Source organism: Thermobia domestica, chromosome 13 (assembly GCF_964235325.1).
Source record: "Thermobia domestica chromosome 13, izTheDome1.hap1.1, whole genome shotgun sequence".
In the NCBI taxonomy this organism is placed as follows: domain Eukaryota; kingdom Metazoa; phylum Arthropoda; class Insecta; order Zygentoma; family Lepismatidae; genus Thermobia; species Thermobia domestica.
The window spans coordinates 80,202,617-80,227,364 of NC_137466.1; the positions used below are offsets into that span (position 1 = coordinate 80,202,617).

Here is a 24,748-nt window from a genome sequence, read left to right on the forward strand (position 1 = left end):
TGAATATTGTTTAAAATGTTCCGAGGCTTTTTTCAGTGTTCCCGTAAAGAATTTATCATGCATGTTGTTTCATGTTATGGTAAATGTGCGTGGAGAAGTGGTTGTGCTTCTGTTTTAAAATCCATAATTGAAATGGAACATAAGAAATTATTGCAAGATATGTTATTTCTTACAGTCATGGACATATGCAGGAGGTGGATCTTGGACCGAAATCCCGAATTTTCTATAAATTTAGTCTAATTTTAGTGGCGATTTTACAAATTTTAATATAATTATAGACTAAAAATAAAATCTGTGTTAAGTGCAAAAAATGGAAAAGTTCCGTGTAATGTCAAAATGTGGACTATGAGCCTAACAATGCTCAGTTAAAATCGGACTATCTACCACTCATTGTGGAAGTAGTTCAAATAATCGCCAGAAAAATGCACCTGGGCCTATTTCCCATACCAGTTTTGAAGTAAAATATGGGACTTTTACTCAATATTTTCAATTGGCTTTGCATGGTCAGTCTACAAATTATCCTCATATTGAATATGGACCCCCCGAAGTAAATTTCTGCGTACGTGCCTCCTTACAGTACACATACTTAATTTAACTATTGCTAATATCGTGCAGAAGACGCGGTCACGAGGGAGTTTGATGTAGTAGTTTTGTATGGAAATAACTTACGTTGATCAGTAACTGTATACTATGTTTGAATGTGAATAATAACTGGTTATTATAGTAATAAAAACAAATGTAAACAATACCAAGTGCAGGAGTTGGTTAGTATAGCGTGATTTTCTCCATTAATATTGAAACCGGAAGTGGTAGTAGATTTTTATCACTTCCGGTTTTAGTAAAGATTAGAGTGGAGAAGGAATATATTCTTGGGACACTTAATTGATTGCAGAACACTATTCCTCGCTATTTATTTACCCTTTTACTCAATACTGATCAACGTTAAAACCGGAAGTGGTTGGATTAATCTACTTCCCGTTTGAATAGAAATTAACAGAGAGATGGCACCTATTGTCAGAATGCTAAATCGGTCTCACAGAAACCACTTCTCGCGTTCTCCTATCGTTCTTGTTTTATGTATCGATATCAAAACTGGAAGTTATAGTACATTCTTATCACTTCTGTATTTAACAGAAAATTGAGGACGAGATGAAATCTATTTTTAGGACTCTTAATCGATTGTAAGAAAGCACTCTTCTCATTATTTATGACCGTTTTTACTATAGAGCTATTCATGTAAAACCGTAAATGGTTGACTTCTATCAAACGTCTTTCTTTGATGAGGAAGGGTTTCATACTGCAAATCATGGAGAGAGCGATTCAATGCCCTTTGAGCAAGATTTGAGCGTGGATTGTTATGCAACATGAGGACGCTATATCTTTTGAATCTTTCTAGATACTTGCGAGGAAAGTTTGTGTGCATTTCACAGAGTTCAATACTATAATGATGGTATCACTCCGACGGAGTGAAAGACATGATGGATCATTCCCGCCATAGCCCTCCATACTAGAAACATTTTTGCACGGTGGCTCAATGGTAGTGCGTTTACCTCTGGTGCATAGGGGTTCCTGGTTCGAGTCCGGCCAAATAAATTTGTAATGGACAACATGTGTACATGAGTTTTCTCTCACTATATCACTTCATCAATTCTTCCATCATCATTTACTTGCTTTACCCATTATCTCCTTGAAGGTAAAGCCATAATAGTGGGGCATTGAATTATTTCAATTATTTCATCTTCTTAGGGATTTGGGAACCGCCCTAGGCAAGATCAAGATCCGAATAGATTTGTTACGTCACTGAAGTCAATGTGTTGACCACACATTACCCAGCTAAACGTGTGGCTTTTATCCTGTCAAAACTTCTTGTGGATTGATAATATTTATTATTATTATTATTATTATTATTATTATTATTATTATTATTATTATTATTATTATTATTATTATTATTATTAAATCGACTTCTCCAATATCATAATAGCCGAGATATCTTAAGTAATTGTTGATTACTTTCGAGTAAAATGTGCTACTAATATATGAGTACTGTAGATATAATCCTAAGTGACTTAGGTTCTAATTTTGTTTTAAGATTCAGAAGTACCGTATGGTTTCGAATATTTGCATAGGAATTTAAGAAGAAGAACGGAAAATCCACAAGAAAACCAGCTTGTTCTAACCACTTTGGAAAACAGGTACAAGAAGCCCTTAACAAAAGCAGGAATCTGTTGTTGTTGACAAGAGAGCTATGACCCGTCATCATCGAACACAAGATCTTTTAGATGTTATACATTATGCCTCATGTCGCGGCACGCTGCCAAAACCAGTCAGGTACCACGTTTGACACTGACGCATGACGCGAAATCATGTACTCCTAGGTCTACATACACCTCGTCCTCCTTTTTTCTTCGGTAGTACTTATAATACCATGTGTTCACAGACGGGGCAGGGGAACCAGAACCATTATCACCTAATTGGAAGACGGCCAGTTTGTTAGGACTTTGAAACATGAAACCTTATTTGTTACATACACACACACACAATAACACGTGGACGTTCAGAGAAAAAAAAGTCCTATTTATTTTGATTGGGGTCAAGATAACCATTATCATGGTACAAATTGTAAGTAAACAAAATATTACACTAACTGTAAGTTATTTTAGTACATCATTTTTTTTTTTGTTGCAGAAACGTCACCATATAACATTTTTTTTTAGGTGATAAACAATTCTTGGTTAGTTGATTAGAGTACAATGGTCCTTTTCAGGGCCGAGGCTCAGGGATGTAGTAAGGTGTATACTAAGAATGACCAAAATTTTCTGGAATAATTTCACTTTCCGAATTTAAGAAAATTCCAGATTTTTTCGAAGTCTGTAATTTTTCTGAGTTCTGGAATTTTGCTATTTTCCGGAATTTTTCCGAAACCCAGATTTTTCTAAGTTCCGGAATTTTTCCGATTTTACTTTCTGAATTCCGGAAAGTAAATATTCCAGAATTGGCTATCCCTAGTGTACACAGGAGTATACAGCATTTACCGACCTAAAATTTTTATAGTTGATCATAGGGATGGTAGCGAGACTAGTTTTTGTCTCGTCTCGAAATTTGAAGGCAGGTATTTATAAATCAAGCCAGTACGGAAATTCAAAATACCGAAACTTATTCGAGACAGACAGTTGTAATCCGAGAGGATCCTGAGACTAGTCTAAACTGAGTCTTGGCCTCGTTTCGAATATAGACAAAAAAATTAATGAAATTATCTTTACCCAAAATTCTTGCGTTGTTAAGTTACATGAACGATAGTGGAAAAATTGCTCTTGAATGGCAGCAGTCATTGGCGCATGCACGGGAGAATGGGTGCAAATGGCACTTCTGATAACATAGTATATCGAAAGTGTTTTAGAACAGTATACAATTTGGAGTTGGAATTCAGTTTGTTTTATTCTCTTCCCAGTCATTTTAATTATTCAAAGAGCATGTTGCCAGCATATTTCGAAACCTAATTTTTTAAAGTAAACACATAAGGTTTCAATCTTTCAACGTTAATTTCCCACACCGACCAGGGAAAGATATGCTTAAAATTTCTTATTATTTTACTACAGCTGCTTGAATACATAATGGTTTTAACTGAGGTTAAAATCTTTAGATTGGAGGAGAGTAGAAACAGAATAGGATAGGGTAAAAACATGGGAAGACAAGGAACATTAAATTACACTAGAGAATGGTTAGGTTATCAACCAGCCTGTGCACATATATTTCTTTTTTTTAAAAAAAAAAAGTTCTACGAACACATTCTCTCTCGCTCTCTTTCTTTCTTTATCTCTACACAGATTATAATTTGAAATTCATTCGTAGTCAAATTACGAATTCACTGCGATGCTAGATTGAATATCACTGATTGAACAGGAAGAAAATAATCTGTAACAATGGAGTTTAATGATTAGAGTTTAATTGTATAGCCAATAGTGAAGATGAATGAGACAAATTATATTGCATTAAACGGGATCTGAATCACTAATCAGATTTTATCCAAGGCTTGGCACACCTACTGAAGGTTGAACCTGCAAATACACGCACAGAAAATACGAGCGTCAATCACTTACTGTTAGCTATGAAAGGGTACGCGACCTGCGCTAATTCTTCAGTCAAGAATGAAATTAAAATACAAAATGTGGAAACGACAGACTTCAAAATTACACTACTTATGCATTTTTAATTCCATGCAATTTATTTCAATACGAGATCGAGACTTGGCCCTCGAATGCGAGATTTAGATCGAGACGAGACAGAGCTATTTATCAACCGAGACGAGAAAGACACTGTATAAAGTCTCGTCTCGTCTAAATACTATTCCTAGTCCATCGTATACTCAAGCTGAAATTTACGAAAGAATGTGTATATAATGGGGTGGGTATACATTATATATTTTTGAAAACGATCGGGCGTAAACGTTCTAAAAATTCTAGCATTACGTTACTGCGGAGGCTATATGAGACGAACCTACTCGTTGAAGTTGGATCCGAAACCTCATTCAGGTTTATATCCTGGCTAAGTAACCCCCACCGGAAATCAAACCCTGAACCACATGCATAGAAAGCACGCTTACTGGGAACGAAGGGACATAATTTAACCATCCTTGTACACCGTAAACAAAGTCAAATTACAAATGATGTGTGCTGAACGTTTTAAGCTAATATTAATACTTATGATTTCAATGACTTTGTAACAAAATACTGGAGCTTAAAGGCTCAAAGGTAGAGTGCTCGTCCTTGGTTCGATAAAAGATCACGTGAGTTGACATCGTGTTTGTGAGTTTTCTCGGGGTTCTCCTGTTTCCTCTTAGGAAATTTTTATCGTGGTTCCCATATATTTTCGCTGTTGGTCCCAGCATTGTAAGGTGAATTGATGATACCTTCAATTACCATATCCAATATATGATACACACTCGGAAATAATAATAATGTTGGAAGGTAGCGTTTGCAAACCACAGTTGAACTATACCAAATGACTGGCAAATACCCCTTCATGACTTGTAAATAGTAGTAGTCTAATTTAGTTATCATTTCTACTAACAACAAAATGTACCGAAATGTATCCAGATACAAACGTCCTTATTCAAACTATGTAGAAGTGTCACAGTTGGAGTGAAGGCGTTTGCTTTGTCAAGATGGTACCTAGCCTTAATATTCAAACAGGAAATGGTAGTAGATTTCTATAATTTCTAGTTTCATGAGAGAGTTTAGAAAAGAAATTGAATATATTCTTGGGACGTATAATTGATTCCAGAAAACCGCTTATAACTATTTATTACTGTTTTCATCCTATAGCGATGAACTTTAAAACCGTAAGTAGTTGTTTTCTTCCACTTCCGATTTGAGTAAAGAGTTGAGAGAAAAATTGATTCTTAAAAAAAAAAAAAAAAATTCTGCTTCTCGCTATCTATTATAGTTTCGCTCTATGTAGTTCAATATTGAAACCGGAAGTTACAGTTGATTTCTATCACTGTCGGATCCAGTATAGAACTAAGAATGGAGATCATTGTATGCCTTGGGACGCCTAATCGTTTTCGACAAACCTTTTCTCGGCATCTATTACTGTTTATACTCTATAGTGATCAACGTTTAAACCGGAAATGTCTGATTACTACCTTTTCCGGTTTCAATATCATCTAAATTTCTCGATTCCTAAATCCTTTCTATTTTAAGTGTGCTACCGCTAGTGCTGCTGTCGATGTATATTTTCTCGTACGTCCCTCAAAAGAGGAGGGACAAGTTGCTTTGGCTGCAACCTTTGAATAGTCGAATGCGGACAGGGTTGCCACATTATATTATTTTTTGCGTGCTGCGCTGTGCATTGTCTTATTAGCCATTCTAAGTAGCGTACGATCTTCACTCACCAATACTGAATGATAAATTGACAACACAGCAAAGGTCATTCACTTCTTTTCCCGAAGCAAAGGGAAGGTTTTCTACGTAAGCAGGTGGCGGGGGTGGGACCAAATTATGTTTCCCATATTTTCCGAGGGCACAGTTGAAATACAAAGGCTCTAACTTTTGAACCTCTACATCCTAGCTAAAATAGATAGTGATCCACCAAATTATTATTGAGATTTTGTGTCTACCGCACAGACACACAAACAAGCAGAGTAAATATATAATGAAGATTTTGGTAAACGAAATTCTTTAAAAAGTATACGAAATTTGGCGTTAGAGCACATGAAAGATTTAGCCTAATCATATCAACGGTGTTAAAGTAAAACGTTATAAGCCTCATTTCCAACTTTTTTCATAAGCCTCATTTACATCTTTCCAAGACACAAGTATAAAAAATGGTTTATTTGCCTTAATAAGACACACAAGCTTAAAATATTTTTCTCACCTATGGCCTGACCTATGCTGAGCTGAATAAGATAAAAAATCCACATTTTCAATTTTTTGAGGGTTACGACCTTTTACCTTAACACCGTATGGTTTTTAACCTAGTAATACTTGGTCACCACATAGGTTTATATCAATGAAATGAAATCTTTGAGTTTTACGTCTCACGATCATGCCGGTTAGGCTAAAGGAAACGCTGATGATGAGGAATGAATGAAATGAGTTACAACGACTCACCAAAGGTAGTCGTCAACCCTGGTTCGGCTAATAATATAAGTAAATCTTTAGTGGCAGTAATCGTTTACACCTTAAAATATCTTCCGTAATTATATTCACTAGTATTATCACCTTTTCTATTGAAATTACAAGTCCATGATAAGTATTAGATAATTTATTCGTTGATTCTCTTTTACCGTATATTCACACAAACTGACTTGCAATCAAAACATGTCCATTGAATATCTATAAACAACTACATAGCAACCAACTATATAATAATAATGTATATTTCTTACATATATTAAAAACATTCTTCTTTTGTTATTTTTTAAGTAACATTATATCAGGTATAGTGCTTGTGTAGAAGCACTTTCTGCCCAAGATACAAGTAATTATCAACCGATACAAAGTATCTCGTTGTATAAAATGTCGCCCGATGATGGGACTGAATATAAAAGTTACAAGGTAGCTTGACTTTTATATTTAAGAACCACTGGTCCGTTTATAATAATGGTATTCTATTAATTGTGTCCTTTACATTTTGATCGCACCTCATATATAACTTCATTAAGTTTCCTTCATATAAATACATTTATAATAAGTCTTCTATTTCATTAATATTTATCTTTTATTATAAAAACGTCGTCGCTTACTAATATAATCAACGAAGGGTACGAAGTCAAAAACGTAAGAAATAATTTCATTTTAAAACACATTACAATGATCAACAGTTTCAATCATTATTAAAAACGATGATGATAACAATGTTTGGTCTTTCTAGGGCGCATTATATAGTAATTACTTTGGATGATATTTTACAGTATACATCGTATCAATAAGGCGTCATAATACAGAAGAATCTTATGCGAGTAACATATAAGGTGGCGCATGTAGACAGTCGTCGGATAATTAGCTTAGTAGAATGAACCTTATACTTAACATAATCTTTGACAATTAAGTTTCAACACAAATCAATATAATATAAATAACCTTTGCTTTTAATCAATTATGAATCGAACTATAATTCTTCACATTAACAAGAAAGAATTAAAATCATTTGAAAATTATCATTTATTGAAACAAACGTGATAAAGTATCTAAAAGTCATAAGGGTTGTTTTCATTATTGACATTAACACATAAATTTGAAGATAAATGTTCATAAGAATCTATAGCTGATATGGGTTTAACCCTTACTACATCAACTGCAGTCAGTTTAAATTCGTACTTGCATATGATTCTAATAAAGTACATTGTACTGCACAATCGTGATTATGTTCCGCATTATTTTGTACATGAATTGCGTCATTGTTTTGATTTTGATACGAAGTGCCATCTCTTGAATTACGATTACGTCTATCCATGTAGTTTACTGTATTTCTGGAATTTCGCCATGTATTTCGACTGTTTTTGAGTCTACTTCGATTAAGTGATCTGACATAATTATTGTCACGATTGGTTAGGTTAGTTGGATTCCCAACATATCTTTGCCTATTTTGCTCGTTCTGATTGTTTAAATTTGCTCGATTTAGGTTATGTTCCGTATTGTTCACATTACGGATATTTAGATTACGAACAGGTACAAGGTGATCTGAATTGTTTTTAATTTTACCTACTCCCGCTTGATGATTCAGTGCCTGGTATTGAGTTTCATAACATTGGACAAGCATTAATAAGTGATTAAAACTCATGCACTGCGTAGAAAACAGGATCTGTTGTAATTTAAACGGTAATAGATTTCGAATAGATGCAATCACTCTAGATTCCGATTGCAACGGATTTACGACTTTTAATTCGTTATACGTATTTACAACAAAATCAACAACAGATTTGTGCAAGCGAGGATTAAAAGGTTGGTTTCTAATTGTGGCATCTCTGTTTGCAAGTAAAAAGTCGTTTTCGTAATTTGCAATCAGCGCGGCTTTGAATTCCTCATATGTATTGACGTGATCTCGTACTGCTTTAAACCATAAAGAACATGGTGGGAGTAATAAATGAGGGATTAGTTTCATATATTGCGATTTATCTATACACATTATACTGCACTCATCCTGAAATTTTTCTAGGAAAGAAGTAGCATTTTCATTACATTTACCACTAAACTTACTCATAGCACGTATTTCGCTCATCTTTACACTTAACTTTACATTCCTTTCACCATTTCGTGTTCGCGTTGAGTGACAATTTCTACCTACTGCGTTATGCGTGGTTCCACCATCTCTTTTCCGCCCATCTGTATTCCTTGGATGAATTCTTTCCAAAATAATGTCCTCATCGGATGGATTACTTGAAGAAGAGATAACGTAAGGTCCACGTCGATCTGCTGTGGGTGAATGCGAGGGCATCTCTTGTGAACAAGGGAACTCCAAACGATCATTAACCATGTTGTTGTGGTATGCGTTGTCCTTAATCTGTAACGTCCTAATTTCCTCTTGTAAGGTAGATATCAATTGAGTATTTGCGCGTATTTGGTTAGAATTATCAGTGACCTGAATCTTTTGCTGACGAACAGAAGATTCTATTACTTCCAAATCCTTTTTTACACAATTGACTTCTTGGATTACATGGTTGTGATTATCCTGGCAATCTTCAGATAATCTTTTTAGCTTTTCATCAAACTGTAATGTGATGTCTCTCACCGCCTGGATAACAGATTGTTTCGTCTCTTCTGATTTTTGATCTATTTGCTCTAATCTTCTACTCAATTCTTCTGACTTTTGATCTATGTGCTCTAATCCTTTACTCAATTCTTCTGACTTTTGCTTTATGTGCTCTAATCCTTTACTCAATTCTTCTGACTTTTGCTCTATGTGCTCTAATCCTTTACTCAATTCTTCTGACTTTTGCTGGACCGTTTGTTTTAATTCGTTGGACATCTGAGCCAAATTTTGCTTCATGGCTTCTAAATCGTCTTTTCGGCTTTGTTTCTGTCGCTGTAATGCCATTAAAATTTTGTCTTCTAATGTCAACATTTCGGGTGTAATGGGAGCTATATCTTGCTCGTTGTTAGCACTGTCAACAGTTTCATTTTCTACTATCTCTCCGATCATAATTTTTCTTGTGATTACTCTGCCACTTCTGAGAATAGTTGAGTTCGTATTCATGAACCTTCTTACAGAGGTAAATTCACCCTTACTTTAGACTTCGGGATATGAATTTACAAGATTCCCGGGTGAGGTAAACCAAAAATTTTACAACGACTCACCAAAGGTAGTCGTCAACCCTGGTTCGGCTAATAATATAAGTAAATCTTTAGTGGCAGTAATCGTTTACACCTTAAAATATCTTCCGTAATTATATTCACTAGTATTATCACCTTTTCTATTGAAATTACAAGTCCATGATAAGTATTAGATAATTTATTCGTTGATTCTCTTTTACCGTATATTCACACAAACTGACTTGCAATCAAAACATGTCCATTGAATATCTATAAACAACTACATAGCAACCAACTATATAATAATAATGTATATTTCTTACATATATTAAAAACATTCTTCTTTTGTTATTTTTTTAAGTAACATTATATCAGGTATAGTGCTTGTGTAGAAGCACTTTCTGCCCAAGATACAAGTAATTATCAACCGATACAAAGTATCTCGTTGTAGAGTGGAATGTAGAAAGTGGGAGGAAACGGGAGAACCTCTAGGAAACCCACGCACACGGTGTTTGTCCACCAAGTGTATTGCAAATTGACGTAATAAACTATTGGTTTGGTCACCTTAATCATCACCTATCTCAATATAATATCATTAATAAAGACATAGAACAGTTTCTATTCGTGAAATCAAAATGCTGTTCAAATACCTAAACAAGTATTTTTCTTTTATATACCGGTACCAAGTACCAAGAATGACACCATTATACATATAATGAACAGCGAAATTAGGAAGCCATAACAGCTTTCTTGTTCGTATTTCAACATGATCATATATTATATCGCTATTAAATGTTACAAAGAATTTTAAATGTTGCGTTGGCCAGATGAAGGATGGTACTTTATGGAAGGATGATACTCAAAACCACAGAATACACAGCTGCTTCATTTGCCGTATATTATATACAGATTGTTCTGATGTATGGACTTGTGCATGGCACTCAGCGTGAGGTGGTGGTCTACAGAGCTTTCAATAAATTAGACAAACAACCATCAAAGCGAAGTGAAGGCGAACAACCACGGAGGTGTTTTACAAAGGTCGCGCGCATACAACAGGTCATGGAGCTTTTCAGCAGACGAGAAAGATGGCTGTAAATTCAGATGTAATTATAACTCTCCCTCTCTCTCTCTGTATCTCGTTTTCTTATTTTTGTTATATCTTCTTCTCAATCTCTTCTTATTAACTTTTCTTCTCTCCCTCTTTCACATACACATGCTATATTCAAATACATTCTGACGTGCAAGATGTTTCAAGTTTTTTTTTTTTTTTCGTCTTTTGCAATGCTTGAGCATGAGTGACTTATGTGTCCTGTTGTTATCGCGTGTTCTTTTGTAATAGAGAATTCTGGGTGGATGCCACATTCTATAATAAAGGTCTTAAATATATTCTTTTTTAATTCCGGACGTCAATGTTAGGTCCATTGAAGCGGTTGAATTCAGTCCGGTATTTCAAATATGAGCAAGGGTAAAAGTGGATCTGATAAGGTAGGGGGACGAATGACGTCATGCCGTCCCCAGTGCCTATCCTTGCCCACTGTAATTTTTGTAGGAAGTGGGGGACGCCAGAAATTTTTTTGGAAGTGGGGGAACGACATCCCACTGTGTTTCCCTCACTTTTACCCCTGAATATAAGGGGAAAATTAATCTTATGAAGTTGTTGCAATGTGATTACTGCCATCACCATTAGAAAAATACTTGTTTTACGTCCTTATACAACACCGAGGTCAAGAAGAATAGGGTGTATCATTACCGTGGGTTGCACCGAACCATGACTGTGATTTGACTCTGGTGCAACTGGTGGGTGCACAGATCATCATTGCAAGATCAACCCACAGTCTAGGTTGTTCCTCACCATAATTGTCTCGCTACCACGAGATTGGATTTTCAGGATCAAGCCATTGGTTCAGGCATCATAATTGTTGGTGTCGTTTAAGTATACAGTATTTTGCCCGGTACAATCCGCTAGCGCACGATTTAAAAATACGCGCTAATGGTGTATAACACGAGCGCACAGCAATCAAATGCTGCGTTGACGTACTTTGATATTTTCACAAATTTCGGTAACATAATTCGACCAAAGCTGAAGGCTCTGCAAGTAATTTTATAGTCATAATCTGTTTTCATTAAAATTTACACCTGTTTTGTGTGCATCTAAAAATAAAGTGAGCATCATCAACTGCTACCATAATATTTTACTAATGTTGCTAAAGTTTTGTCAAGGGGAAGATATTAGACTCAGTGTGTGTACAAGATTTCTACAAGTTTACAACTATAAGTTCCTCAATTGGGGGAAAATGTCGCCCATTGTTGAGTTTTTAAAAGTAAATCTTTATTGAAATTGTTTTGCTAAACTGTGACGAAACACCAGTGGTTTTAGGATTCACGGACAAAGAGGTACGATAAGCAAAACATCACCCCCATAATATTTATACAGAGCTAACATATAACTGTTTTACGATGACGTGCAGCACTGTCGTCGCATTTTCCTGAATTTCCTCTGTGCACTGAGTACAACGTTGTTTCAAAATGGTTTTAAGCTTGGGGAAGTAGAAGAACGCTTATCGGGGCTAAGCCGCAGAATAGGATGCGTGGGGCACAATTGACGTGCGCTATTTTGCCAGAGATAATTTCCAAGCTTTTCACTCAGGATTTTATTGCAAGTTTCTACACTTATAGGCCCTACCAATGTTTTTAGCAACCTTACAAACGGTTAAATAACATTTTTCACTAATTACAGTAGGCGCAATATCAGCATGTTGGCCATCTTTCAACATGGAAGGTCGTCCAGTCCTTGGAATAATAATGGTCTCGTTAGGATTTAATCGAAGCTGATTGGTGGATTCAGACCACACAACGACTCTGATTGGTTCTTAGAGGACACGTGGTCTTAGGTCACGTTCCCGCGGAAAATTCAAAATTGGCCACGCCTGCTAGGTCACATGGTGTGACGTAATGAGATCACATGTCTTAGGCCACACCCCACTGGTAATTTAAAATTAGACCCATACCCCACTCTATGACATCATTGAACCGGGATTTATGAATCAGAGGCTATAGTAGTCTATCTCGTTCCCTTTCATGGGTATAATATTACCAAAAATAAATTTTCGAAGGTTTTTAACCTCTTTGATGATTGTTTGTTACGTTATGAATCTGTATATAGGTTCAGGGTAGGAGTACATTAACGCCCTCATCTCATTTCCTTTTATGAGTGTAAAATTGCTAAATTGTGGATTTTTTTGACCCAAATGTACATCCTATGATGATGTTTTATTACGTTATGAATTTGTTTAGGTGTCCAGGACATGAGTATTTAATGCTCCTCTTGGAAGGTGATGTATAAATCCACTATTAAATTTGGAAATTAAAATGCTATGGTTGGTACTATAGGACCATGGTATGTACCTCGTGATCCATCTTGTTCCAGATCATAGGTATTAAATTGCCAAAATGGAAGGTTATTGACCTCAAGCATCCTCTTTAATGATGATTTATTACGTTATGGTTAAGTAAAGGAGTCCACGACATAGGATACATTAATACACCTCTTGGAGGATGATGTATAGGCCCATCTTAAATTTTGGAAATTATCAAATTTTACACCCTACATTCCACTTTATGACGTTATTGAATCGAAATTTTTGAACCAGAGACTATGGTCTAAGGATACGTAGAATCTCGTTTAGTTTATTATGTTTCCTTTTAGAAGTATATATATATATATATATATATATATATATATATATATATATATATATATATATATAATTTGGAAGTTTTCTCATCTAATTTAGGCTACAGTCTATGATCAGGATTTATTACACTATGGGTAGGGCTTTTTTTTTTCAAATGTTAGGGTAGGTAGTGAGGAAAAGTGGCCATTTGTGACGAGAAGGACGCCAATTTTTTTTTCAGATTTTTTTGTAGGTTATTTAGGGCGCGCGCACAGACTTTGCAATGTTGCTATAGTGATGGATGTTTGGGTATGCAACACGCACAACAATTTCACAATAAATCATTATTTGGCAATTTGATGTATTTTTTTTTCTGCATTATGGTCGTTTATTGTTTTGTTTATGACAAATATGTTAAATTCATGTCTCAGGGATGGTTTCCTATGCTTTTGGTCAAAAATTGTCTCTGAGAAGGAGTGGAAGTCTGATGAAGACACAGTTATTGTGTTGAAACTGTTACGTGATACTGTTTTTTTTTAACATATTATCACATAGCCTTGCTCAGTGTGTTATTGTGTATTATTATAAAAAAATATAAATATATGAATGATTATAAGATTAATGTAAAATGAAGTATTAATAATGATATGTAAGTGAAATATGATGTATATGAGTAATTATGAAATGTGATTTTATATATATATATACGAGGAACGTCCGAAAAGTACTGACGATCAGTGTAGGAATCTTAACGGTCTAGGATTCTTTTCTTTTATTTGTAAAATAAATAAAAGAAAGTCCATATGTTCGCGCGCCATAATACAACGATATGTTGTATTTTTAATTGTATTCTTTGGGCAAATGTGTGATCTTTTCTATAAATATGCACTAGCCAGCTAGGTTAAAAAGAAGAAGAAAAGGAAATATATCTTGTTATAAATCAATGTATGTTTTGTTGTTTATATTTTTCTAAAAATCACCAAGGCGACGTATACATATGTTACGATAGAAACAGAAGCAAGGTTAGACATAATGACAATTACTTTTTAAGGATCACAAAGTTTATAAAAAGAAAGTATAAAATAAACGACATTTTGCATTATGTCAATTTAGTTTATTCATTGTGGCTTAATAAGATAATATAATGTTAGAATCAGGACTAAAACAAAAATAAGAAAAGTATATTGTTATACTTTAGCCCAAAGTGCACAATAACAGCATATTCAACTCATAAAGCTTTCATTGCAAAAATTCCTTTATAGAACCTTGAACTATTACATTTCGTATAAAGATCAATAAATTCGTAGAAAAGTATCGTATACAGAAATTAAGAGAAGTATTGTATAATCCTGAAACAAGTACGAAAAAAACAAGACAAAGTATGTTACAAAACCATATTGCACCATAGAAGTATAATAGTAAACTGATGCACTGACAGGAAACCATATTATTTCAGCATATTGGAGAGAAATTTTGTTAGGTGCAAAGAAATCAAGACCTCCCATCTTGTGAGTGTTGAAGTAACTTCATCAATAGTAGTTTTCTTTTTAAATTAGCATTTACTTACTTTTGTTCTAGTAAAACTATTATTCTTCGACATACCTGCAAAGAAAAGAAAAAAACAATTATGTACCTACGACTTTTTATTTCAATTAAGGAAAAGAGAAGAGTAGAAAACAAAATTTTATTTAATAGTATATCGATTGAAACAAAAATAAAAAAAAAAGTTCCTGGTTTTACACAAGCGCACACTCAGAATTTTTTGTTTCAAGGGGTCCAAGCTTTTGGGGTTTAGGACAATACTACAAGTCACTACGTCTATGTAGTATTAAATGGGTATTATTCTGCAACCGAAAAGACGATAAGTAATTGTAAAATACTTCCACTGACATTTTCAGAGGTAAAATTATAGAATTAGACTCCTTTTATGAGAGAAAGAGTACAGATGTATTGTAAGATCAAATTTTCATTCTATTTACATCAGTCATTTCCCTATTAAACAAATATAGTTTCATTGAGAAAGTGTACAAGCGTATGTTGAATTAGGAAGTTTTTAGAAAGATTCCTGACCCAATGGACTCTCCATGATGTAGAAGGCCCATGTCCTTCTCCATCATCTGCATATCAAAATGCAGATGAGGGGCACATTTAAATATTGATATGTAAATATAATGATTTTGTGGTTTAATTATTTGCTTATATTAGCATACTCAGTGCATATTAATTAGCTATTATGAGTAATGAAGTGTAAAACACCGAGAATAGTACGTAAATATTAATACAATATTGTATCATATTGTATTTATTTCACTTGTGTTTATTTCATTTATAGGCATATTATATTGTATTTACGTGTTGCATAAAATTACTGAGTCGTTGCATAATGTATAGCTTACAGGGGATGAAGGAAGAAATGATATTTAAATCATATATGAAGGATTAATTAATAAAGGAAATACGCAGATTCTATGGGAATCATACATGAATTTCAGAACGCTGGAAGATAGAGCGAACGCAGAGAAAAGTTTTTTTTTCTCTTTCCCGACTTGTTGTCGCCGAGAGTTCATGATGTGAGGTCCTCACAAACTCACCATGGAAGAAATCACCAGAATAGAAACTAAATAAGAATCTTTATACACAGGAAGTAGCCTATGGACTTCCTTGGTGGAAATACACTGACGTTGATACAGTGGGTCGAAACACATCGTTTGTATTGTTTCAAAAGCCATAAACTTTTTCGCTTCGACATGCGAAATTTTAGCTTTCTATAGGTGTGAGTTTCGATGCATCGAGCACCAGCGTCACTTCCTCCCCCCCTTTCACCAAAGACCAGTAACGTCAACCAGCGAGCCTTTAGCTTGTTTCCCAAAATGCAACACCAATTTGAAAATGTATACTCTGATTTGACTTATTTTATGTGTATAATATTAATATTTACGTACTAAGCTCTACACGTTCTTGGAAATACCGCATAAAATTCTGATTTATTTTATCAGCGTGAATCCCTAGTCGTACAAGACATTTGGATCTTGTAATTTTCAAAAATAAAGTAAAACATAGATGTTTCCTGCATCCCTCTCCCAGCAGACATGGCGACAATAGTTGCAGACAGCTTTGAAGGACAGCCTATGGAAATTGAGCTTACTTCGGCTTCTGGGAGAGATGACAGTGTGTATATATAATGTCAATGTATTCTTTGTATATTTTCCTTTATTTTTGTGTCTAATAACATATGTTTCTCATATTATTTTGTGTGTAACAAGTGAAGAAAATCATAATTTTGCTAAAAACTCTCATAGCTTCTGCTGGGAGCAAAAACTTCAGTTTTGACCGTCCTTGGGGTAAGGGCAGCACTTGTCAGCAGGGTCAAGGTGAATATTGGCAACGGAAGGGAGCTGAACAAGTGTATTGGCAGCCTGGACCACCCGGAATATAGCCTGAAGGCAGAGAACCTTTTGTCAAAGGCCTCGAAAGGAGCGAGTTAGTTTCCTCCTTTCTTGGTTTTGTGCTATTGTATATACTCGTTTTCATGAGAGAACGGGCAGTTCAAGTTAGTTACTAGACGTGACAACATATAACTTTGCGATAGTAAAGAAGTCATGTGACTTTACATACAGAGAGTGTGTGAATAACCCAGGACAACGTGAGAACAATGTTCCGGTTCCCGTGGAAGTCCTGTGAACTACAGTCTACGCGAGTGTGTAGAACTTAACTTTTTATATCAAGTTCTTATATATTCACCGATTAAGTGAAATCATACGCATTTCTGTTAGTGAATACAATTTCAGTGGTGATTTCTTTCTCACAAGTGACAATGGAAACTTAATTTTATATTCAGTTAAGTCTTTGCTCATTCTCTGAGTGCTACTGACACTCACAAGAGACTACGTATTAGGCTTGTTGAATAACCCATTTGTAGTATGGGAAACCTACCTCTTCCCGTAGGTGAGGAATACATAACGTATAATATCTCCAGGGGAGATACAAACATTGGCCGGTAACGCTATTACACCGTGCCTAACCTTGGACATTGTGAACAAGGTGTAAAGCAATTTAATTTGCTTGTTTTAGAAGAGACTTCAAGTCTCCAAAAGAATCGCCAGTATCCTGTGTAACATAATCTTATTTGGAACATTTCCCGTCACAGTGGAATGAGAATGCTGAAGGACTCAGTGAAATTCAACGAGAACAGTGCATTACAATTATTAAGAATTTCATAAGTTTCAGTCTGTGTGTGTATATATCTATTCAACGACTTATTATGCTGAATGTGATAGTTTTCTCTCCTCTCTAAACTGTTAGAGACTATAAACTTGCTAAGAATGAGGAGATAAAAGGAAAAAAAAAAGTTGTAAATATTTGTTTTTTTTTATTTATAACAGGTCAGACAGACCTTTATTATCAATTTCGTCCTCCCCTCTCCTTTTGTTATTTTTTTTGGTGATTAAATGAATCAGTGATATAAAAATATCTACATATATATCAATGTATCTAAAAGTGTGTGTGTGGTAGTGCACTACAAGGAAAAGTTTAAATATTAGTGTTTTGAAGTGTGGCTTCTTCATAACTTGCATCCTATGTTCCTGGTTACAAGGAAAATAAAACTACCATCTCTTACCAGAATCCATGTCTACTTGATTTGCTGTAGGGTGAGTACCTGCACTAATGAAATGTTTATTTTCAGGAGGGAGATACAAGGAGACATTTTTCCCTTGTTTATGTATGTCTGGCCGGCTCTCTGAATGGAGCGTCAGAGAGAGTATTCTGCCCAAGGAACCATATTATAGTCATGAGATAGTGAGCTCATTTACAGGCTGCTACCTGTAAACCTTAAAATGTTTTTTTTTTAACCTATTTAGGAATTTTTAAACTGACTCACTATTGTAGCGTCTTTGAGCATGACTGTAATGCAGATGCCCCTGAGATCTGCTGTTCCAAATACTAAATAATATTGCTCTACCGACTTTATAAGGGAGTGGCGGCTCTTACAGGAGAGTGCCTTATCTCCAAAGAAGGAATAAATCACTTTTCATATCTTTTGTAATTTGCATTTTATGCAAATAGCTCATTTAATTTAAATATTCCTAGCCAGTACCCTTCATTTATTTTTTTTATTTGTGTTGGGTTGTTAGGTAACAGTAGTTTCGGCTCTGGCTACCTGCCCCTCACAATGAGTGCAGCCCTGCTTTTACAATCCACATGGTTTATCGCCGGCCAAATATAGACTCATATCTTAGTTTTTTTCTGGCTTTCTGGACGAAAGTTTAATACCTCTTATTTTAAGCGTCTTAGAAATTGTACACAATGTTTAGTAAAGAATGAAAATTATCTGTTTTTAGCTGCTGCAGAAATTTAACTCGGAACAACGCAAATCAAAGACACGTGTGCTAAACTTTCCTTATTAAATACCAACCTCTAAACTCTTAAATTGCATTTTGATTACAATTGTCATCATAGCGAATTAACAACAATAAGCACCAGCTGAATATGCAAGGAGGATTCAAGTTTTATTTTCGTCTTGGGCCGAACAAGTGGAGGCCCACATATCCCCAGAAGCAATGCGTATCCACCACATGATAACTCCTCTACCACTGAGCCAACGCTGATCCTAGAGATAAAAAAATAAATACTGAAATACCAAATTGCCAGATGTCCAACAGGGCCCTCTATCATAGGACTCCCGAGAATTTTAAATAGTAATGTATGTAATATTCTATTCATTAACTCAATGGTAGAGCGTTCGCCTCTGATGCATGGGATCCTCTGTTCGATCCCAGCTCGCGCCAAGTGAGCTTTGTGGTGGACAAAGACCGGGTGCGTGAATTTTCTTGGGGTTCTTCCGTTTCCTCCCACTTTCTCAATTCCACCATTTCATGCATTTGCCCATCATCACCGTCTTCTTTAGCCTAACCGGCATAAATGTGGAACGTAAAGATTTCATTTAAATTTTCTATTCATTGAAGAGATCGTAGTAGAAGAGAAATCGCGGAAGCATCGTTAACGAAGTAGCCACCATTTAATTGTGAATTCCTGCATAGTCAAATAAAACGTCCAATAGTTATCTAAATTACTAACGACTGGAGATAAAAGGATGAAACAAAAGTGTGATAGGAAAATGTCAGAAGCGAGCTACAAATTGAGTGCTCTGGTTACCATACAGGGCCTATTATCATGGGGGCTGGGGGCCACTTGAAAATTTTTAATTATAAGGTATATAGTTCGGTACTTCATTAAAAGGATCATGGTGAAATAAACCACTTTTATAGGACGTTTTTTTTTCTATATGAGTCATAATTTACGAAATGGTCACCATTTGACTGAGTTGTTTTTATCTGGCTATGAAAGAATTCAGAATTCAATGGTGGTAACTACGTAAGCAGTGCCCCACACAATATACTATTGCCCATAGACGTAGCTAGGAATTGTCTGCTGGGGAGGCACTGGGGGGGGGAAGACATTTTGGTTGGTCTCAGAGGTCTTGGTAGGTGGCCATCTTATAGGTGGCATTTTTACTTTTTGTCAAAAAGTTGGAGGCAATGCCCCCATGCCCCCCATAACTCCGCCCATGCTGTTCCCTACAAATGATGTTTGATTTCCCATAATTCTTTCAATGATGTATCAAATTACATACCGTACAATTGATTTCTTTGAATGTCTCGGGGTCTATGACAAGAGACTCTGTGGTCCAAACATACCACTCAATTCTATGCGCCTTCTGACATTTTTGTATGTCACATGTTATATAGTAAGAAGGGTAGACTACCGGCACTTACAATCTGTAAGAGAACTATTATAGATTTTCCCTTGATTTATAGGATACTTTAATTAATTCTCGCTTAAATAATTAATATTTTTTTGACCAGAGTATGTACTTCTTTATTAAAATTAAAATAAGTCGTAACAGTTTCAATAATGTAATGTTATCTTCTTCAGACGTTCTGCTGTTTGTTGGACAGAAAACATGCTTATTCCAATAGAATGGTACAAGGTAATTTATTGAAAGTAGTGTCCTTCGGCAGTTACAACCTTTTCCTACCTTTCGGGTAACAAATTATTTCGCGATAAAAAAAATGAAGTTTCTTTTCAGGTGATCCACTCATGAAGCCAGTTTTCGAGATGTGAAATTTTGTTCAGAAAGGCTATGTTACATGGACCGAAACAAATGGTAATCGAAAGGGACGATGTCTCATGAATATGGCGGGTGGGGTAAGACATCCCATTGAAGTCCTATCAAGGTTTCCTTCACTCTGTTTGCAACATTTACTTTGACATTGTCATGGAACAGAATGACTTTGCCATATCTCTGAGCAAATTGCAGGCGTTTGTCTATAAGTGCAGGATTCAAATTGAGTAGTTGTGTTTCGTAGCGTTCAGCATTCTACGTTTGACCCCCCTGCTGCAGCTCATGCTATACCACACCGACTTGATCCCAGTAAATGCACAGCATAATGGTCTTGCTATGAATATCCGGTTTTGATGTTGATGATTGTTCGCCGCTCGCGCCCACGATTTCTTAGGATTGTCGTAACGAATTCACATTTCATCGTCAGTCACTATGAAATGCAAAAAATTACTTTTGTTTTTGTCTGAAGCAACACATCAGAAATGGTTAAGCGTTTTGCAACGTCTCTTTCTGTCAATTTATGTAGTATCCAGATTCCGAATTTCTGAGTCATTCCCATTGCTTTTAAACGCTTACTAACAGTTGATGCATCCACATTTAGTGTTTCAGACAACTGCATAAATGCCTGAGATGAATCTTCCAGCAGTAAGCCTCTAACTGTCAATCGTCAAACCTTTTCGCCTAAGCAGGACGCATTTTGTCATTCACCCCAAATTCGTGGTCTTCGAATCGTCGAAACCAGTCGTTCTTTCAGAAAAAATGTTCCGGGGGGCTCATGATTTATTCCGGGGGGACACTTCTGGTACTATTTCATTTATTATTATATTATAGATGTATTCTTTTGGTCTCGCCCAAGAGTTCACTCTCAGAGCTCCAGGGGGCAGTGCCCCCCCAAAAAAACATGTCTGGGTGGTCGAAACCAATCTCTGCACGTTGTTTGCGACAGAGCAGTTCTCTATACGCTTCCACTAGCAAACGATGACTTTTCGCAATAGAGTTCTTGAGATGAAAGCAGAAGAGTAATAACACTTCCATGATATGCTGCCTTTTTAGTTACAAAACCCAACATGTTCAAGGCACTAAGTAGGTATGTTCTTTTCACTCCACTTGAAAGTCAAACACAAATCTGAAAGCTTAATGTTTCTACTGTTAAATACATCACATGTCACTGTCCGCTATGCTGTACTAGCACAACTACTGCCCTCTCTTCGTCAACAGCGAAAAATAGTTCAAGCACCCAATATCCAAGATATGTAGATTTGACTTTTTAGTGCATTGTAACTTAACGAATAGGTACGCACCAGTAACGTACGCAGGAATTCATATCGGGAGAGGTCCAAACTCAATATGAGGGTATTTTATATTAAAATTTGTGAAATTGCCCCTAAAATTAGGCTAAATTTACACAAAAGTCGAAATTTCGGGTGGTTCGGACTCCCAGGACCCACCCCCTGCGTACGTTCCTGGTACACTGAGAAAAATTCATTATCCGGACAGCGGTATATTGTACAAATACAAGGATTCGTTATGTTTACTAAGGAAATCTGTACGGAGCGTACTTTATCCATATGCTACACAGCTACTGCCTTTAACGCGCTTGGATGTTATATCATGTCGCTGCAGGCTGTCTGACATCTAACAATCTTCCGTATTTTATATACGTATACGTATGTTAAATACTTCAGCTATATGTTATATACGTCCATCTGTGTGTGAGGTCCTGACCGCCTATAGACACCTCTTTCTTGCACCATAGATGACGTCATGAAACAACTGTCGTATGCTTGCGAGCTGGTTTATAAACGAGGTTGTTTACAAACGGAAAAGAAGAGCGGAAGGAAAGAAAAGCCTGGGTAAGTGCAATAGTAAATTATCACTTTAGTTAAATATTCCATTAATTATATATTCCTTTAGTATAACTTGCTTTAATATAGTACTAAACAAGTAATGTGATTTATGACTACAATTCTTACTATTGTAACTCGTTAATGGTTGAGGAGAAAGAAATGGGTTAATCTGAATTTTGAGAAATCTTTGAATATTAATGTTTTGTAACTTTTTACATTTCAAGGTACGCAAAATGAATGTTATGTGTTTATTCTTTCCTTTTTATATGTGACGGTTTATTACTTGATGGAGATTTACTACAGGACTGCTTAACATAATTGCTAAGAAACCGTTTTCAGCGCGAACATTTTCTTGTGTAGTGAAGATTTAGGATTTAGATTTCTGGGCTTTCGGCATCAATGACCTTGTTAGCCCGTCACATGTGAGTTATGACGTCCCTCGGTGAGCACACTATCCGGGGAAAGGGAAGGAAGCAAACGGCCTGGGACCTATATGTTGGGTACCACCCGGCATTTGCCTGGTATGAAATGAGGAAAACCCAAGAAAGCCTCATTCAGGATGTCTGGACTTAAAAGCTTTTGATACTTTTTCGACCGAGTGCCCCTACCGGAATCGAACTTTGGTCCGCTCGTACCGAAGGCGAGAGCGTTACAACTACGCTACGCGGAGCCACTTGTGTCTAGGAAACCTATTTTTACTAGGATATTTGCAACAAAATTTATTTCCTTTCTTTCTTTATTTTTCTTTTTGTTTTTTAACAATAAAACAAAACATATTTTACAGCCTCACTGAAATTTAAAAACAGCAGTCAGGGAGAGCTCACGTTTAAGATTCTTTTTGTTTTGTTTTGTTTTGTTTTGTTTTGCTTGTTATGTTCTCTAGTTAACTAATGTTTGAGTTCCTGAGAATTACATTATTATTATTATTGTTTCATAATTTTCGAACCAAAAATTAGATGTTTTTCTTTTTTTCCTTGTGTTGACGTCATTGTGGCAAGTTGGGGTGTTTTATCGTACCTTGGCATTAATTTGGTTACTAGCACATAGTTTCAAGGTCATAAGTTGTAGGCCGCTTGAAACAGCTATTACACAGTTATTTGAAGAGTTTCAGGCAGGCGGAGTATCAGGCGTTTGACTTGCAGCTTTCGTTACAGCGTCTAAATTGCAGTATTGGATTGCGTCCAGCTTCTATGGCTGGTAAAAAAGTTATATCGCTTTCGTAATATGGTAAGAAATACAATGTAACAGTTAGGTATAGTATATATGACTAGTTTAATTAGTCGGAAATTACTCTGTTTCCTTGTCTTATTCTTTCGATTATGTTTAAGTACTGTGTCTTCATAGTATTGTTTCACTATTTCTAGAAGGAATTAAGTATTAATGAAGTAAAGAATAAGCAGAAGCCCACTTTGACGTTTACTATTTCTCATACTTCATTGAGAATGTTTTGATCCCCAATTGCGCAAACTTCTAGTATGTGTGTGTGTGTTTCTTTTTGTTGTTGTTGTTGCTTACACTGCTATAGATATGAGATCCTTCATGGCTAAGCGGTTAGCGTACGCGCCTTTGGTGTGGGAGACCCGCGTTCGATTCCTGGCGGGAGTGGTTCGGAGTCCATGTTAATCAGTAAGTCCACGTCTCATACAGCCTCGTTGCAGAAAAGGATATTAAAATCAACTCAGCACTGCTTTACAGATGGAGTTGTTTGATTCAGGGTTCGAATGATGCTTTTTACGGGAAGCAGGCACGTAGCCAAGGGGTGGGTCCAGACCCCCCCTTCGGATCCAGAAATGAAAAATATTAAGGAAAGATGAAACAGAAAGAAACAGATGAATCAGCCTCAAAAATATAAAGCTACAATAAGCGTTTTGGTTACTCTTTCTTACGAGGAGCTTTGTGTGGAGGAAACGGGAGGGGGGGGGCGGATCAAGTTGAAATTGGATATTATTGTAACGGAACATTCCGAATTCCATCTAGCTCCATGTTAACTGTATGCAGCGGCGCAAATCTGTCTTCAACATTGGGAGGGACGGGTAAGACAGTTCTCATAATTTTTTTTAAGGATGTTCAAATTATGAAGTTGAAAAACAATGCTGCGGAGGATCAGGGGAGCAGAGTTGTCTTCAAAATTGTGAGGCGGGCAGATTTAAGGCTTATTCTGGGGTGGGGACATCAATTTCATCTTACTTTCCTTTGTGGCAATCGGACACAAATCATCACATTTCTCTCCAAACAACGCATTTCAAATCGGATTATTGAGGGGAAAGTCCCCCCCAGTTCTAAGATTGGAGGGGACATGTCCTCATCCCCACGGGATTTGCGCCAGTAACCCTATGGACTACAAATGACGAT

General features: G+C 36.0%; 1 long non-coding RNA gene across 2 annotated transcripts in view; it reads right to left on the minus strand.

The window, feature by feature from the left end:
• Positions 1 to 24,748, minus strand: part of LOC145668273 (uncharacterized) — a 468,786-nt gene that overhangs the window by 79,082 nt on the left and 364,956 nt on the right. The window contains exon 3 of one of the 2 annotated variants that reach the window (XR_014128002.1): positions 14,678 to 15,028. The exons of the other annotated variant lie outside the window; for it this stretch is intronic. This is a non-coding gene — a long non-coding RNA (uncharacterized LOC145668273). Of the gene's footprint in view, positions 1 to 14,677; positions 15,029 to 24,748 lie in introns of those variants that run through there. 2 annotated transcript variants of the gene reach the window in all.